Here is an 18,348-nt window from a genome sequence, read left to right on the forward strand (position 1 = left end):
CTAACATCTTAGAATAGTAAAAAGTGATTCAAGTTGGAAAAGAGTAAACCAAGAAAACTGCATGTATTGTTCCTATTGAACATATTGATGATGTTCAAGCTAATGCTGTCAGTTCCATGTAACCTGTGGAACAGTTTGATTAAAAAAAAACACAAATTCCTGCAACTGAAAACACTCATCTTAAAGCCCAGAATGACAGATGCAACAGAGTAACAGAATCTAGCACAGGAAATAAAACTATCTAAGAGTACTTCTCTTCCTACAACATGTTATAACCCTCTACTTGCTTCTGGTTCAAGCTGAACAAGCTGTTAAATACCCAGCAGGTTTCACCTAAGTGGAACTACATATGATTCACCAAAGTGAACAACCAACACTGTTCAAACCCCTCAGGACAATAAAGCACTGACATGCTCCTGAAACCATAGCTCTGCCCTGGGAACTGAATCTGTAGCAATGGCATCAGGATGACATGATTACTGTACATGTGATTTCCAGCTCAAGTGAGCTTCTGTTCACCAGGAAGCAGATACATATGCATTCACATGCCAGCAATTCTAGCTGGCATTCCTACAAATCCAGTCCTAAGGTCCAACTAAGTTATTTTCTTGTCAAACAGCATTACTACCAACAGAAATGCTGCTGGCCAAACAGTTCCTTCAATTACAGTAAGTGGAGCAAAGCTGCCTTCAAACTGAGATCTTGGTTACACCTGCACAGTTATTCTGGAAGTTAATTAGATTGCACAGGGGTAAATATGGACTTAATGTGCTCTTCAGAGGCCTCATAATGGCAGAAGACAGAGAAGAAAGAAATCAACTTGACTTTCAAATCCCAGGCTGGCTTTGCAAGGAAGGGAGCAGAAGCATCTGTAGCTGTAGGGGAAGCAGTTGTGTGTTAGAGATCAGGGAGAGCCAATGTCACCCTGCAGGGGAAGGGTTTGCTTAAAATATGGCTTGTAATGTTCCTACTTTGTAATTAAAAAAAAAACAAACAACAAACAACCCCAAAGCAGGGATACCTAAATCAAGGGCAGGCATTGGATCCAATAATGACAACTCTCCTGTGTGCTCCTCTGACCCGAGCAGCTCTAATTCAGAGTCCCGGGGACAGGAGCCGCGCGTTTCTGAAGAGCAGAACACAAACAGAAGAAGGGACCCACAAGGTCAGGCTGCAGTGAAAGCCAGGCTTGCAAGCCAGGCCCGGAGATCAAGGACTGACTAACTCAAAGCACAGGAAGAATCAGCCTCTCAGATGGCAGCAGCTTCAAGGATGACAGGCCCTCCTGCTTCTGGTGTCAAGGTAACAATCAGAGCAGCGGCCGCGCGAGGCTCCCGGCGGCGACAGCTGAACGGGCAGCCCTCAATTTGGGTTCAGTTTGGGGGGTTTTGTTTCCTTTTCAGACAAAGCCAGCAGTGCCAAGCATTCATGCTGCAAGGCCGTTTTAAGGATCAAAAACCCTCATCTTGCTTAACAAAAAGATGAGCAAGATGCAAAGCAGAAAATTGTATGGGAGCTTCACATCTAGTAGGTGGAGAGGCAGGGTCCTGTGGCTTTTTATCAGGAGTATTTGTTAAGGGATTGGTGCTAATGACAGCTTCTTAAAAATGTCATGTCTGTGTCCTCAGTATTCATGTTTCCACATAAATCCTGATTTTGGCATATTACTTTATTGTGGAGACATGTTCTGTGTACTGGATGGCTTATGCAAATTAACCAAATGTCCTGTAAATTAGTCTTGAAATGCCCGGGATAATGAGCTGCCTGCATGGTGCACAGTATTCAAAGAACGACTCTTTACAGGTTGGGAGAGTGGTAGAACATGATGAATGTGCCCAGGCTGCACAGCAAGGTGGGATGCTCCACCAGCATTCTGCTCCTCACCCCGAAATGCAAGGCTGCCTGACTAGAAATGCTAGGAGATACCTAAAAATTGAACACCCCAGTAATTATCTGGTAAGCAGACAATGTGCCCCTAGAAAAGAAAGCCCAAGCCTGGAGATCATCTCAGCTGACTTGGCCAACACATTTGAACTGGTTGCAGTTTGGGTTTTCTCCCCTGCATAATTAGGACTTTCAGTGAAGGCCTTTTGAGACGTTATGTATGTGAACAGTGCAATGAGTTTTTTTTTGGAGATGTGTATCACAGAATCACAGAATGGTTTGGGGTTGGAAGAGACCTTGAAGATCCACATCAAAAAATGTACCTCTCGTGTTCCTTACCTGAGATGGAGAGAATGCTTCAAAACTACACTCCCTGTTGTGTTTTGAAACCAAATGTTTTATGCCACTTCCTTGTGAAGTGTAGATTTAAGAGCAAGCTTTCTGTACAAAGAGCTGGTTCTCTGCTCCTCACCCATGTGGTGCTGTCTGAGGAGGCAAACGACAATAAACCAGATGACAACTCAAAAATACACCACTTGATTTTGTGTGCTTAATTGGCATTCCACCTCTAATCATTACATCCATACTGAATTTGTGTGTGGACACCTTCCTTTGCAACATCCCAATAATTAAATGGCATCAGGTTCAGAAGCAGGTATGGGAGAGAGAAAGGACTGTTACCATTACTTGGCAACAATGACAGGCTGAAGGATGCCTTTACCTCTTATTTCCTTATTGCCACAGAACTAAAGTGGGGAGGGAAAGGGAAAGAGGATGGACAACAGGGGTGGAAACTGGAGAAGGGGTTTCCAAAGGATGGACAACAGGGATGGAAACTGGAGATGGGTTTTACAAGCCCCACATTTTGTGCTAGGCCCTCAAAGGAAGCCATTTCATCTCTTTGTCCTGCAATAACCAGGAGCACCCTGCCTTGGAAACTCCTCTCTTCCTTTTCACAGGCAGCACAGGAAGCTCATCAAAGCACACAAGACTGCTATGCAAATGGTAATAAAGCTGAGTCTCTGTTCTCAGTGTTATTAGGATCTGGTGAGTGGCTGGGCCAGCTGCTTGGAGCCTGAGCTTTGTGCTGACCAGGGCTACTCTGGTTCTGTGGCGTTTTATCCCAGCTGACAATCCTGCAGACAAAAGGGATGAGGTAAAGGCAAAACAAGCAGGAGGAATCCATCTCTGCAATTCCACAAAAGCTTCAGAAGTGCAATTATGCTCATTTTCTGAATGGGGAGAAGAGACAAAGGGAGAGAAAGTGACTTGGCCAGGGTCACAGGGAATATCTGTAACAGAGCTGAGGAGCGAACAGATGCCTCATTAAGGGACTGGTCTAATACCAGGCATCAAAGCAATCTTCCTTGTAGGAAACTCAGGGCTTGTGTTCAGAGTCACAAGCCCCCCAGTTTGGACATACTGAGAAATCAAGCTGAGAGCAGCAGCAGGTAACTGACAGCTTTTAAATGGTAAAAATCACATTTAGTAACATCTAGGCCTTAGCACAGCTCGGGAAAGGCACTTTCTGCAGCCTAAAAACACCCAGGAGCCAGATCTGGGAAAACAAGTGGGGGCATACAATGTAAGTGATTTATCATGGGCCTAGGGAAAAAAGACAAACTGAGAGAAAGGAAAGATAGTAATGGAGAAAGAGAGATATTCAGAAGGGGAAGAGAGACCTAAGGAAACAAGATGCAAGGAGCAGAAACCCAAAAGCAAAGGACAACATATAATTTAAAACGGAAGAAGAGCGGGTACACTTAGATGGAAACAGCTCAGCTGGAGGGCTACAGGGATGAGATCCTGGACAGAGGAGTCTGCTGGTGCTGGGGACAGTCCCCAGAGGAGACAGGTCCTGCAGGAGGGGACCAAGGCAGGTGAGGGGCAGCCGTGGTGCCCCCGCTGTGCTCCCCTCCCTCCCTGCTTCGTGTGCAACGTTACCAGCAGCTGCTTCAATAATGCTTTAAACCTTCCTGCCCTCCTTTTCAGAGCTCCAACATGTAGATTCAAATCCCTGGGCATTCACAAGCAATTATTTTCTAATGATGCCAGAAGCAAGGCTTCCAGGCTTACAGCTTCAAAAAACCCTGCCTCGTTGTGCTCTGCTGTTGACCTTTTCAAGACCTAAATATATATGAGATACCTAAATAAGATAATTGGCCAAGTATAATGCTGGTGGAAGCTGGAGGTCTTTTAGCAGAGGTGACACAGAGCATCTTTAAGCAGAAGAAAAACTGCAGGAACTCCATCCTTGCTGGTTTGCCCCCTGGGTTCAAAAGCTTCTCTGATGCTCGCTCCTCGCCTGATTTTGTGTGATTTTATCCATGTGCATCCCAGAGTGGTTTCATAGAGGATGTGCTCAGGTGTAAAACCTGTGCCAAGTGAGCTTACCAGAATGGCAGTGTTGTACAGGAGATGGTATTTTTTTCCAAGGGCAGTCCCAAATCCTTATTTTCCACTGTTGCACGAGGAAAGCCCCTCACGCCATACGAGATACAAATGTGTTGTGGCCTTGCAGATAAGCTGGATAGGCAGACAATCCATCATTGTGACTCCACATCCCCACCACGGTGGAGGGATAAGGAGTGACACTGATGGCTTCTGCACAACAAGCAAATACAAGCACAGAGACAGCGTTTGCTCACTTCAGTCTGCAAAGCTGACCTGTTCAAACACAAGTATGTTCTTTATAGCCAGGCGTTAGTGGCAGCAGCCCCGTGGCATCTCTCATGGTTTGCACCTTTGCTAAAAATAGTCACATTTTCTCTGGATTTTTTCAGATGCCATGTCTGCAGGTAGTTGTCCCTCCCTCCACCCCATCTCTACATGTTACCTTCTCCTCCACCCTCCAGGGTCTATCATGCTTAGGAAGACACTGACCACACAAGGTTTGCGCGGTGTCACCAACACCTGAAATAACTTCTCTGTCCTTACCAATAGCCTGTACCCTTTTCTCTCTCTCCTCCTCTCACTTGCTCTCTTTCTCTATCACGCTCACCAGGCACAGCCTCAAAATGCTCCCAACACCTTTGCTGACAAGAGAGGTTGTCTGAAGGGAACACCCACTGTTGACGCTGAGAGCAGCTCCTCTCAGGCCAGATCGTGGCACTAACTGCTTCCCCATTTACAGAAGAGTGATTTTCTCTGCCCCCCTGCCCACAGCAGGTTACAAATGTCCTTTAGCATCGAAGCACCAGCTGGAGGAATTAGTAGATCCTTTCCTTTTGTAGCTTTTCACTGCACATATTCTCAGATGAAGCACTGAGCTCAAGCTCAGGGTGACCCATCAGGCTCCTCCCAGAGCTCACCTGAGCACTGTGGTTACAGCTACAAAAAGGAGCAGATCCCACCCAGGAAACAAGCAGCAGTGAGAAAACACACCACGTGAAACCCAAACCCTTCTGATTCCCTCTCAGTGCCACAATCCAGCAACTCATCCCTCTGGCACAGGCACCTGCACTCAGCCAGGTGGATCCCAGTGCAGGGCTCTGCACACCAGGAATGCAGCACCTCCAGGACACTCCTGCCGTGCCCCTCCGACATCCAAAAAGTGGCTCTGAAAATAAAAGGCAGAACCCCCAGGCCATGCAGGACTTTGCTAGCCCAGCACCCCCAGCCAGCCAGCAGAGACCATCAGCTGCAGCCCCCCCAAGCCTACGAAAATCCAGCAACCACTTCCACTGGCAACACACCTGCACCATCCTCAGTGCTTCAAAGCAGAGCTGCTTTCTCTGCTGTGTCCCTCAGATTTGCTTTCAGCAGGTTTTACTAACAGCACAGGGGGGAAACTGGGCCAAACTTGTCTGCACTGATGGCTCCTCCCAGCTCTCCCACTGACTCAGCTGAGCTGGAGGCAAAGGGCAGTGGGGTTGTAGTAAATCCGAGGAAGTAAGCACAGTCTTTCCAGGTATAGAAGGAAGGCACTGCAGCTCATCCAAGCAGGCTGCTGCAGTCTGGTCAGTCCCTACCTCCCGGTTGAGTGCAGAGTTGGGCACAGAAGTACAGCAGGTCAGGGACATCAAAGGGACACATCTCACCAGAGCAGCATTGAAGAGAAAAGCCCTCTCTGCTCCTGGACAGAAAGAAGCCACCACTTCTATCACTGCTCCTGTGTGGTGACTTAGGGCAGCTGAGTTTTCAGCAAGGCCCCCACGGAAGGATTTTGGTAACCAGTGCAGACAAATATCTCCATTTACCCAGGGAATATGTCAGCAGCCAAGCCCCCTGGTTATATCCTCTCCCTGACCGCAGCAATCCCGAGCTAATCTGGTTTGACCTTTGGACAGTTTGCACTCTTTGGGCCTCGGCCATGCCCTGCTGCTGGGGAGACTTTCAGCCCTGGTTTGTGCTGGAGGGAAAAGGGACCCAAAGCCAGCCTGCTGGACTGTGCAACCACATCAGCTACAGCCCCTCATTAAATGAACATGGCGTGGGGAGGAAGGAGGGCGACAGCAGGGAGCCCTGTGGCAATGCCCTGAGCATTCCCGGGGGGAAGAACTGCACTTGCTCAACACAGCCCCCTGCAACCTCTTGGCAAGGAAGAAATAGGAGCTATGGAACAGAAGGCTGGACCCATTTTTCAGGCCCTGCACAACTCCTGCGCGTGCAGGGGTGTGTGTGCTCCTGCTGAGGACACACCGTTCCCTCCCAGGCACATGGTCTGGCAGAGGCACCAGGTGCTGTTAGGTGTGTGCACACCCAGGAGCCTCACCTGCCTGCCTTTCTCATGGCCCTCCCTGCTTCCAGTTTGAAGAAGTGACTGGAACCTGAAGGATCTGGCAGGGACGGTCCCAGAGATGTATTAACACAAAGTGAAAAATAACCAGTAAGAGAAGCATTTACCATTTCTCTCTACTGAGAGAAATTTCTCTCTTTGCTCTTTAGCATTTTAGTTTCCAGCTCAATCTCTTTGCTCTTTAGCATTTTAGTTTCCAGCATCCTCCAGCCCTGATGACTCGGTGCCAGGCCAGCTGTGAGGTGATACACCAGCACAATGTACCACCACTATCATCCGACGTTAACATGAACACTATGTGTTTGGGCTGGATTCTCCCCCACTCTGAGACTCACTCTGGCAGCAGAAAGGAGCTATGGGAGTAAATGACATGCTCACCACCTTTGAGACTTTGTTCTAATGCCAGAGCAATGCAAAAGCACCCTCATTTGAGCCAGAATCTGGCCTTTCTTTTAATATCTTTAACAAACGAAGCTGCTGTTTGAATCCCAAAGACAGAGGGTCAGTAACAACACCAAGCACTTCTTCCCTTGGCCACTGGGAACCCATGTTGTTAGAAAGTGGAGTCACATCAGGTGTGGTAGCTTCCTAACACCCCCCCAAAAAAAAATATTTAAAAAAATCTCTCAGAAAATGACTGTTTCCCATCTTGACTAAGGAGAAATTAATTTCAGTGGTACGTGCAGCAACGTTCATTCAGGACTGGCCACAGGTGGTCGATTACTTTTCTGGCTGTCTAGAAGAAGAATGTTTATTCCTCATAATAAAAAGTATTAGTACAACACAGGGTTTATTGCCCAATTAGGGAAGTGACATGCAAAGAGTTACAGCCGCTTGCAGAGTATCCAGCTAGAAACAAATTTTTGCAGCTAGAAATGCATTTCTGGAGCTTAATGAAATACCACCCTCCTCCTGACCAGGCACACAGGAACTGCACAATTTAAGAGGTACCTGACAGGTATTTTAGGACCCATATATAACTAGTCTGTAGAACCAAATATTGTATTGTATATTAAAGCTTTAGACTATGATTTTGTTCCTTTATCTGTTTCAAACATTTGCAATTGATCACTTAGGCACTGATTAAAGAAAAAGAGAGAGCAAGCACAGAATTGAATTTCGGTCTGGAGCATAAACAAAGCTGTGCTTGAGCAGAATTTGAGAACATTGGACACATGCACACTTTGATCACTCACTGCTCTGCTTGCTTTAGTTACCATGCATTGCCTGGGCAGTCAAATTGCTTTTAAATACCAAGAAAAGCAAACCTCAGAACCCATTTTCTCCTATTGTGTCAAATAATAATTCATAATAAATGAACCTCTGTGCAAACACCATTGGTGCTGTTGTCAGTTACTTGGACTATAACACAACATTAAATAACAGATATTGCTTTGCACTTCTAACTTTTTAATCTCAACCTCAAACTGCATTCAAAATAATTAAATACCCCCACTTCAAAGCTGGAGACCAGACATTGAAACACGAAGCTCGCAGATACCCAACTTCAAGCACACAAGCCTTCTCTCTGCTTGAACTGATGGGCTCTACACACAAGCTCTATGTTAGACACATGCAGAAATAAGCAGTTAACTGGTGACTGTAGCTATTGTAAGTGTAGGTGTCATATGGAAGGCATTTATCTAGTTAATGAACAGATACAAGCACATCTAAAGGTGACTTAACCAATCCTAAATCAGCACCTAATTACTGTGACTAAATCACACTCCAGAAGTGCTTTCCTCCCTCTGTTCCCAGGTCTGTGGGACCTAGAGAGAGAGCTCAGCACAGATGTCAAATGCTGAGATGCTACAGCTCAAGGATGTGACCCAAACCATCTCCTAAATCAAAGGAACCGGGAAGAACTGTGACAGAGTGAAATATGGACCCATCTGAACCTGAGACTGAAACACCCGTTGCTTCACTGTGAGTGCAACTGAGAAATGTCTGACCCCCCAACTCCCACAGGAGTCTTCTCCTGACGGATACCAAGCAGAAGGAAAGATGCACGGTCCTTAAAAAGAGAAGCAACCTCCAGCATGATGAAGATTTGACTGAAGTTGCCAGGGCTAGCTTGGTGCACAAGACAGAAATAATTGGGCTCAGCTCACACAGAACTGCTGTGCTCAGGGTACACAGCGACCTGCATCTACACCCACCTGCAAGGCCCCAGTCTGCAAGGGAGAGCGTGAACAGGAAAGCTCTGTGCAGGGAAACAGACAGAGAGAGACAACAGCACATCAACATCATGCTGTGCAAGGCAGTATTTATGGAAACGTTGACAGACATCGTGGCTGTGTGACTCATGGAGCCCCCAGAAGCTCACCCGCACGGGGCGCTTTTGGACCCTTTCCTCGACTAAATCACCGACTGGGAATCTGCCCGACTTCATGAAGCAGATTAAAAGTCTCTCCTTGCTTTCATCGCATGCATAAGGGAGCACAGTGACTGTATCCCCTCAGACAACCAAAGCCTTCCTGCCATTACATAGTAAACTTTGTTCTTTCTGGCGTTGAGAAGAAACAAAAGCCCAAGGCGGCAGCAACGCCGGGTTGCTACGCAAAGCCCGAGAGCCACTGCATAGGGATCAGCTCCAGAGTTTGGTTTGATTTCAACCAAGCCGGGCAAACCACACCTCGATGTGCTCTGACAAGGCCCTCCTGCTTGTCTGCTTCATCCAGAGTCTGCTCAGCCCAGGGATCCCCACAACCTTGTGTGATCCCTTCCAGCTCGATGCCCGGTGCTGCTAATGCACTCAGCACCCACAGGCAGATTTATTATGAATGCTGGTGGGGATCTATTTTTTTCCCTCTCATTGACTAGATGTGACTCCAAAAGTTAATGGTAATTGCTCTCATCTTCATTTAGCAATGAGAGAGAGAGAGAGAAATGGGAGCAATTTGCAGATCTGAGAACAGGTCATTACAGGTGTGTTATATTAGTGTATTCATGAGCCCCCTGGGACAGCCATGCTGAGATATCCAATAACTTTCTTAATGTGTAATTACACACCATTGGACTATAATTGATTAATTGAAAAGAGAATGTAGGCAGATGCTAGGCCAAGGCTGCTGCTGCTCATTAGATGAATATGTCCTTGCTTCTTTTTAATAAGTTAAGTGAACTACTCAAAAGCAATTAAGTGAGAACTGAAATTCATTAAATTTTAAGTAAGTATTGGTATTAATTTCTATAATAAAATGCAGGGTTTATGTTTGGGGGTGTTTTTTCCCATCCCAAAAGCAGTCTAATACATATCACTGCTGAGATGTAAAAATGGTGCCTGCTACAGAGAGCAGTGAGGTTTGTGCTCCTTGCAGACAGATTCTTTTCACTGTGCCTTCAGATACCTGGATGTTAATCTGCCTCCTTGGGAGGTCATTTCTGGAGGCCCTGCACAATCCTAGGGATTCCCAAAGAGAGGAGGCTACACAATCAATATCCCAGGGCACCCCCAAACCTCCCTGCAGTCCAGTTGAATGGTGACCAGGCTCTTTTCAGCCCTCCTTCCCACAGACTGGATCCTAACTCCAAGAAATGAAAAGAGCATGGGCCCCTGACTTTATAAGTCCCACTCTTACAGCTGCATGTTGCCTCTTAAAAGGGTCAAAGCCTTCAAACTCTTTTCCTTTTTAATGGGGAGGACAATGCATGCAGCAAGATGAGGCATAAGCCAACTGTATGTCCACAGAATCACAGAGTCACAGAGTGGTGGGGGTTAGAAGGGACCTCTGGAGATCACCCAGTCCAACCCCTGCCAGAGCAGGATCCCCTAGAGCAGATCCCACAGGAACACAGCCAGGTGGGGCTGGAATGTCTGCAGGGATGGAGATGCCTCCCTGGGCAGCCTGGCCCAGGGCTCTGGGAGTCAAGAGTCAAGAACTATTTTCTCATATTCAGGTCAAACCTCCTGTGCTCCAGTTTGTGCCCATTGCCCCTTGTCCTGTCCCTGGACACCCCTGAGCAGAGTCTGGCCCATCCTCCTGACACCCCTGCAGATATTGAGCAGCACTGAGCAGTTCCCCCCTCAGCCTCCTTTTCTCCAGCTGAACAGCCCCAGCTCTCCCAGCCTTTCCTCACAGGCAGATGCTCCAGCCCCTTCAGCATCTCAGTGCCCTGTGCTAGGCTCTCTCCAGTAGTTCTTGTCCTTCTGGAACTGGGGAGCCCAGACCTGTCCCCAGGGCTGCAGGGGAGGCCTCCCCAGGGCAGGAGAAACAAAGTCACACAGATCTACAGAAGCATCTTTGCAGACCTGACAAAACTCATCCTCATGCACACCCTGTGTGAGTGAGAACCAGGGTCAGAAGTGCAGAAGGACCTGAGCACCAGGGCACTAAAGCCAGTTTTCTGACCAGCCAAGCAGCTGCCAGGATGCCCCAAGTGCTACTTCCCCCAGGCCCTCCTGAACCACCTGCATCTCCTGCATAGACCCCAAGAAGAAAACATTTATAGCTCCGGGCGATGACTTTAGAAATTTCACTTCCAATTGGTGTGGAAGGAAATGGGATGAATTTTGTTTCACCACACTTCAGTTCCTTTGGAACAAGGCATATCTTTATTCTTTAATGTTCCATAAAAACTGTCTGAATTTTATTTAAATGGGTTATGAATGCCAGTTTCATAAAGCAAAGCCACGATTCACAACTGCTTTTCTTTCCAAGGGACACAGACCTGCTTTTTTTATTATTATTTTTTTTTCAGTTTTGTAGAGGTCTGAGTGGGTGAATGACTGACAAATTTTTTTAGGCTTTTTTACTTTAAAATCTATTGAAGTTTTTATTAAGAAGTAGCCTGATAAAAATGCATTTTCAGAAAACACTTTCTTACATTTTTACTTCTTTAAATTCCTGGTCAATAAAAAGCCTGGCTTTTTTTTTTTTTAATCATTTTTTAAAGAGTTATTTTTTCAAGGAGAATATGTTTAATATGAAAATGATTACTTCAGTAAACACATCAAATGAGGAAAGCAAAGAGCAAAAACAGAGTGATACAACAGAGCCTTGCACTGCTGAGAAATTAAGGTTGGAGAAATTATTCAAAGGTCACCAGTAATTGTGCGTGTATTAATAAAAAGTTTAATGCTTGTTCTGGGAAGGAAGATGACAGAATTTGAGCTGTAATGGGATTTTAATTATTTTCCCTTTTAACAAATGCATTTTGCTTCCCTTTGGAAATAATCATAATAATAATAATAACAAGGGTGATGTTAAAAATTAAGACAACATGCCTCCTTCTGAGGACAGGCAGGCTTGTGCTCACCAGGTGTCAAGTGGCACATCCTAAAATAATGTTCCTGCATTGGTGTGAAGGAAAATGCTCAACTAGAGACACTGGGGCAAAGCTGCTTGCTATTTACAGTGGATCCAAGATGAGTGCTGCAGGAAAGGGCATCTTGCTGGTGGCTCTGGGAGGCCAAATACCCACCCTTGGTAGCCACGGTCTTTCCCAAATCTGCTTTGTTCCCACTGTACATCTTCCAGGGCCACCCACCCCTCTCTCTGTCCCACCTTTTCTTCCATGTCTTTAGCTCCCTGAATTGCCTTCCTTCATTCACTGGACCAAAAAGGTGGAGATTATGTAGTTACTGGGGCTACCAGACTGTGGAAGCCACATCCCTGGCCATGGAAGAGCTTCATTCCTTTTATCCCCATCTCCTTCCCTTCCTTCTCCCTGCTCCCCAAGCTCCTGGGGATTTTATCCCATGTATTTTATGTGTCATTGGGAAGTGGCAGAGACTTCCCCTCCCTTGCTGCTCTCAGAGGGCACTCCCCTGCCCACCTCTGAGGAGCTGTGGGGAATCCCTCACTCTCCTTAATGCTGTAGGTCATGGTCACTCTCTATCCTCGAGTCCAAAAGGAGGGAGGTTTGGGTCTGGTTTCCAGCAGAGCTGCTATCTCAGACTGCTATGACAGGGCTGTATTTTCCACAAGTTCTTACAGCTGGTCTCTGATTTCAGCCTTCAGCTTAACTATTACTAATAAAGATCACGTTTTCTACACTTCAAATTAGCTGTTGCTAAAGCATTTTTTGGTCAGAGAGGGGGAAGATGTCTCAAAGAAGTTGCTTTTCTTGTCTTGTCTACAGAACACAGGGTGTCTTTTCAGAGCCTGCTAAAAGTTAACAGGAAGGTTTCTAACTTACTTTTTTTTTTTATCAGAAGTTGTGGAGTCCTAAACATGGTGTGGAGTCAAGAGAAAAAGCATATTTCTTTAGAAGGGTGGTGGTGCAGGATGGGGGAAAGGGAACAGAAGGCCTGAAAGATCAAGGAAGTCCCTCAAGCCCCCCCAGAAACATCTGCTGCAGCCCCAGGAACACGACCCCAACCCCTCAGCTCCAGCCCATGCCCCCGTCACGCCAACACTTCACTTCCACTACCCAGCTAGCAAACCATGCAATGAAAAAAAGCAGGGCAAGAAGGACACAGCCCGTGTGCCAGCCAGACAGTGGGATCATTTGTTCTCAAGCAGCCAGCAGATCTGTGTGGCCAGGCACAGAGCCCATCGCTTCCCGGGGCAGCGGCCCGCGGGGCGCCGGGCAGCCTGCAGCTCTGGATCTGCTCCTGCATTATCCCCTGAGATGCCTATCAGGATGTCCCCTGGGTGCCTACCTGTGCAGGCAGGCAGCAGGCAGGGAGGGTCAGGGCTTCTCCCTCTCCCCAGGGCTGCAAATCTGCCCCTGGGCTGAATTTTGCCTTTTTCTCAGTGCCTGGGGACTGGGATAACCATTAGCGACTGAAGTGAGCACCCCCTTGCCCTTCCTTCAGCAATTAGGGACCAAAAAAACCTCCCCAATCATTTTGCCTGGTTTGAAAAGAATGCAAGCTTTTTATTTTATAGATTTATTTTTTTTTTTGGTGGAAGCTTTTTAAAAGATATTCTGCTATAACTCATGAACAATTTAGTTTTTGGAAATGAAACGTTAACGGGCGATTAGGCTCCAATGTGACCTAAGCCCCACTGCTATTTCAGTCCCCAAGAAAGGTTGAATTTCATGTGGCCAAGATTACTGGGGTTTTAAGAACATCAGTTTCGATTCACTGCTGCAATTGCTGTCCTCAATATTTTTTTGTTCCAGAGCCATAGCTGCCATTCTGACAGCTCTCTCTGTGCCTGATCCAAACTCCCTGGAACAGCCATTTGCTCCAACCACTGCCCACACCATGGTGCAGCTAAATGGAGAAGTACTGGTTGCTCTCAGACTGCAGTGGAAAACTGAGCAAGAAACTGATGAAACCCATGGGTAAACCACCAAAAAATAGCACCAGCAGTGAGATGAGGCAAACGCCAAGTGATGCTAAAGCAGGGGTGGGCACCACTGTGGAGGTTTTGCCTCTTGGTAGACTTAGTACCAGAAGGTCTACAACTTGGAGCTCCACATGGTGTCACAGGTCTTGTCCCACTCTCCCTTCTCACCTCCCCAGGGTGGCAAAATCACCTCCTGACTATAAGGTGGATACCCTAAAGGTGAGATGTGGCCCTATATGTCCCAGGGATGCTTGGCTCCAGCTTCCTGGCCAGAAGCACTGCTCACCCCGAAGCCTGGGCAGGATGAAGGAAGTGCTCTCCCTCTCCCTGTTTGCACCTAACAAGGTGAAAGAAAAGCCAGGGAGAGCTACCAGGGCCTCTGCTTTCTTTCTCCCTTGTGTTAGGAATGAGGAGGCAGCATAGGACACAAAAAGGGTGGAAAGGCAAGAGAGGATGAGCAAAGCTACCTCCCCCTGACTCAGTCCTCCTGTGAGGACACTGTGATTATAAATGGACTGAGAGGTATTTTGTTTTAACGCTGAATCACTAACAGGGAGGGGTTTTGCTTGACACTGGGGCACAGGAAACAGGTCAGGAACTTTTTAACCAATATGCCTATTGACATATAACTTGACTACAACTACAAAACCTACTGGCCTCATCCAGTCACAAACAGTCTCAGTGCTTTTTAAAATCAGTCCTGTAGACAGGAACTCTCTCCCACATCCCAGTACTGTAACACTGAGGTTAACCTGCCTGCACCCTTGCTGCCCTCTCTGGATGCCCCAGATGTTCCATGTCCCCCAACCCTGCCTCTAGTGCTGGAAACAGCAGAGCAAAGCAACATGACTTCAAGCAAAGCACCAGCTGTAGCTCTGGCTCCTCTCAGCCTTGCAACAGCCTCCCCAAAGGCCTTTTGCTCGTAGGAGAAACATTTTGCATTTCATGTTTCAGTTGTAGATGTATTTTCAGAGCTTTCTCTGCCCCTTTTTATTAGTGATTAAAGATAACTGGCTGGAGGTGAGTTTGCATTCAATCCAGTAACATACATGTTTTATTTTGTGTCTTTCACCTAACAGCTTCCAAGCACCAGGACTACCTTATAATTCATTGCACACTGGATTCACAGATTTATCCTCCCAGAGCAGAACTACTAGGGGCAGACTTTTTGATTACAAAGAGAAAAAGATCATTATTTTACTGCAGGAAACTGTGGATCACAGCTGGGTGTGGGGCTGGAAATGAATAATGTTTTTCAGGGTGTTCATGTTTTGTTGGGTTATTTGTTTGCTTTACATATAATCCCATAGCAGTGGGTGCTACTGGGATCATCTCCATAAACAAATGATCTGGAAAGCAACCTGGCATTTAATTTCCTTAGCCCATCAAGCTGCCCTCTGCTCATCCAGCAGCATGCCAGTATGAAACCTTGACTTGATATTCTGGGTAACTGGAGAGGGGGAAGGACAAGCTGTTGGATTTTTCTTTCCCACTTTTGTTAAAAGGCATCCAAGCATGGCTCTTCCTACCCTGACTAACCTGGGTAGGTGCCAGATGGATTTTTCCTTTCTCTAGGCAATGGCTCAGGAATTTCAGCTGGCTAGAGCCAGGGCTGATGGCTTTTCACTGGCCTTTTCACTCCAGCCTGCCCTTTCTCTGCAGTTAATCCCATCTCTCTCCCAGCATCCACTATTAGCTGGACTGGTTTCTTGACAATCAGCTTCCAGAGGACTACATACTGCCTTTTCCTTCTGGAAACAAAGAGATGTGCCTGAAATAAAAGCTTCCAGCCACTCATGGATTAAGAAATTAAAATCCTGAGGCAGCACCTACAGGAGAAGAGTGGCTGGCTGGTCAAGACAGCCTGCTGGCCTGGCTCTTTAAAAATAAACTTGTTTTATGTAGTTCCCAGTATCTGCCATTCACCATCTACTTAAGAAAACATGATTCTCAAGAATACTGAAGAGTTCACAAGGAAAATTTTATGTCCTCATTGACTAGAGCAACTCAACCACTTTGTTTTCTGTGCTCCACAACAAACAAGATGACACAACGGGTCTGGATTCAGCGTGGGAGATGAACCCCCCAACCTAATCCCATAACTGCACCCTGGCTTTCTGTACCAACCAAAATCTTCAGCTGTCACTGCTTCTCTTAATGCACTGAACTACCACGAGCAATTCAGGGCTTTCTTTTGCCTAGATGATACCTTCCTCCTACTTCCTATCAATCCCCCTAAAAAAAAACAACCCACCAACCCCTCAGCAGCAGAGCTGTACCCCACTACCCAAGTTCTCTTCTGAGCAGTAAGCAATGAAGAAAGCAGACACCGTGGAATACTCCAGTTGCCAAGCTTCCAAATCTCCCTGGGTACTGAGGAGTTGAAGCTTGCTGTGTGTGCCTGGGACCTGGGATGTTCAGGGGCAGGCAGAGCCCGCAGCCCCTGCCTCTCACCCCGCAACGCCCTCCCAGCACCAGGAATTCCCAAACTCAGGAACCTGTGCTGCCTGGAGCAAACCCCTCTGGAAAACAGCAGCTGGACCCTAAAGCAAAGCAAGCACTTTGGAGCCCAAGCCTCCAGCTTCACCTGACAGGCTGTTACAGTCCTCACTCTCAACTGCACTGACAAAACTCCAAGGACTTCCCGATTCCCAAAAGCATAAACAAGTTTCAGTTTCTCTTTCCTTTTAAAAGAAATACTCAAAAATCTCAGCTTGCTGCTCAGCCAGCACCTGACTTGCACTGTTAGACTCTGGGCAAGTTTTTACCATTGGGAAAAGCTTTTTTTAGAGGAAGCAGCTGTCCCCACTCTTTTCTCTCAGATTTTTTTCTCCCCTCTCCCCTCCCAAGGAGATAATTCCTAGCACAAATATAGGAATACTGACTAGCCTTTAGAAGGATGCTGTCTTAATGGCTGTTTCTTGTCAAATTCACTTTACTCTCAAGCACATTTTAGCACAGCATTTTTTCCCAAAAAATAAAAACATATCAGGAAAACCACCCCCTCTCTATCAAACGTGTAGCATCTTCAGCAATTAACACTAGTTCCCCCACCACCAATTCTCACTGAAAGCTCCTAAAATACATCTTTAAAAATAGCAGAGGTATATATTCATTATTTGTCTACTTTTTTTTTACAGATACAAATTGAGCACAGATCACATCCCTGCCAATTTTGTTTCTAAAAGCATTGGAAAAATAAAACTGTGACAAATTGCTTTTATTACTTCCTTAAACAAGAAATGAAACTTGTCCAAAAAAACCACATGAAAGGCTAACTTGGAGGACTTGAGGCTTTGCCAGTTACAGGAGTGATATAATGAAGCAAAACCTTAAATATTCAGGGCGTGCTTGATTTTTATAGCAGAAAAGGGGTTAATTGGTTCATTCCTTGCTTGCACTAAAAATAAGGCAGAATTTCAATCAAAATAACACATGACTTATTTAATATCGTGTTGTCTATCAACTGTAGTCCTGAAACTCTCCAACACCAAGAAGCCCTGTTGACTCTGGTGGCATTTTGGTGTGTTGTGATGATTCACCAGGTCTGATTTGACCCATGGCCTTGAAGAAACAGTTTCACTTATTTGGCACCAGGACTGCGACTGCATCGGGGAGCTGCTTTTTGTGTTTGTCTGGTTTCTTCCCCTTGGGATGTAACACTGCTGCCCCTGGAACCAACAGGAACCTTGCAAGGGGTTTAAGAGGAAGCAGTAGCAGGTCTTAAGGGTCACATTGGTTTTGAGGAGGGAGAATTACACTGGATAGACAGTGGCCCTTCTGAGTGACACCGGTGGCTCTAAAAAGCAGTGTCATCACCTAACCAGGGGTTGGCTCAGCACAGGGGACACCTGGGGGGGCAAAAGAGCCCATGGGCCCACTAGTGTAGGTGTGGAGAAGATGCTCTGTGCTCCAGACAGTGCTGGGCATAGGGACTGGCCACCAGCCCTGGGCTACTGCCCTTCAGTCTGGGCTTCTCTGATCGACTGCCTGAATCTGGGGGCTGGCTTGGCTCATCAGCTCAGCTTCACTACAGGTGTTGCACCCAGGACACCATATAGAGCATTTGGCCCTGCATCCTGCACGGGGGAGGCAAGAGGTGGGTTTTAATGCAGAGCTTTAAACACACAGCTTGCTCCTCCACTGCCACCCACCTCTTCTCTGGCTCTAATGAGAACAGAAAACAGTGTTGTTTCAAAATGTAACCTCATCTTCTGACTTCACAGATACTTCCATTTAGCCAAAGGAGACATTTTACTTCAGCAGGGCTAAGAAAAGGTGAGCAGGAGGGAGAGACCTACCAATTTACCTGGAACTCCCTTCTGGAAAGCCATGTGTGAACCTCTCCTGAATGTGTTACGATTCATTCTCTGTTCACTTCAGGCAAACAGCAAAACTCAGCGTGGAGCGCTCGTTTTCGCAAGCTCATCAAGAACTTGAGGTCCCAACAGATTCATTCAACAGAAATATTACAGGCATTCC

At 46.6% G+C, this 18,348-nt stretch overlaps 1 protein-coding gene across 1 annotated transcript in view; it reads right to left on the bottom strand.

The window, feature by feature from the left end:
- SOBP (sine oculis binding protein homolog (Drosophila)) overlaps positions 1-18,348 on the bottom strand; it is a 96,767-nt gene that overhangs the window by 17,510 nt on the left and 60,909 nt on the right. The gene's annotated exons all lie outside the window — the stretch shown is intronic.

Source organism: Chaetura pelagica, unplaced genomic scaffold (genome assembly GCF_000747805.2).
Source record: "Chaetura pelagica isolate M959 unplaced genomic scaffold, ChaPel_1.0 scaffold128, whole genome shotgun sequence".
NCBI classification, from domain to species: domain Eukaryota; kingdom Metazoa; phylum Chordata; class Aves; order Apodiformes; family Apodidae; genus Chaetura; species Chaetura pelagica.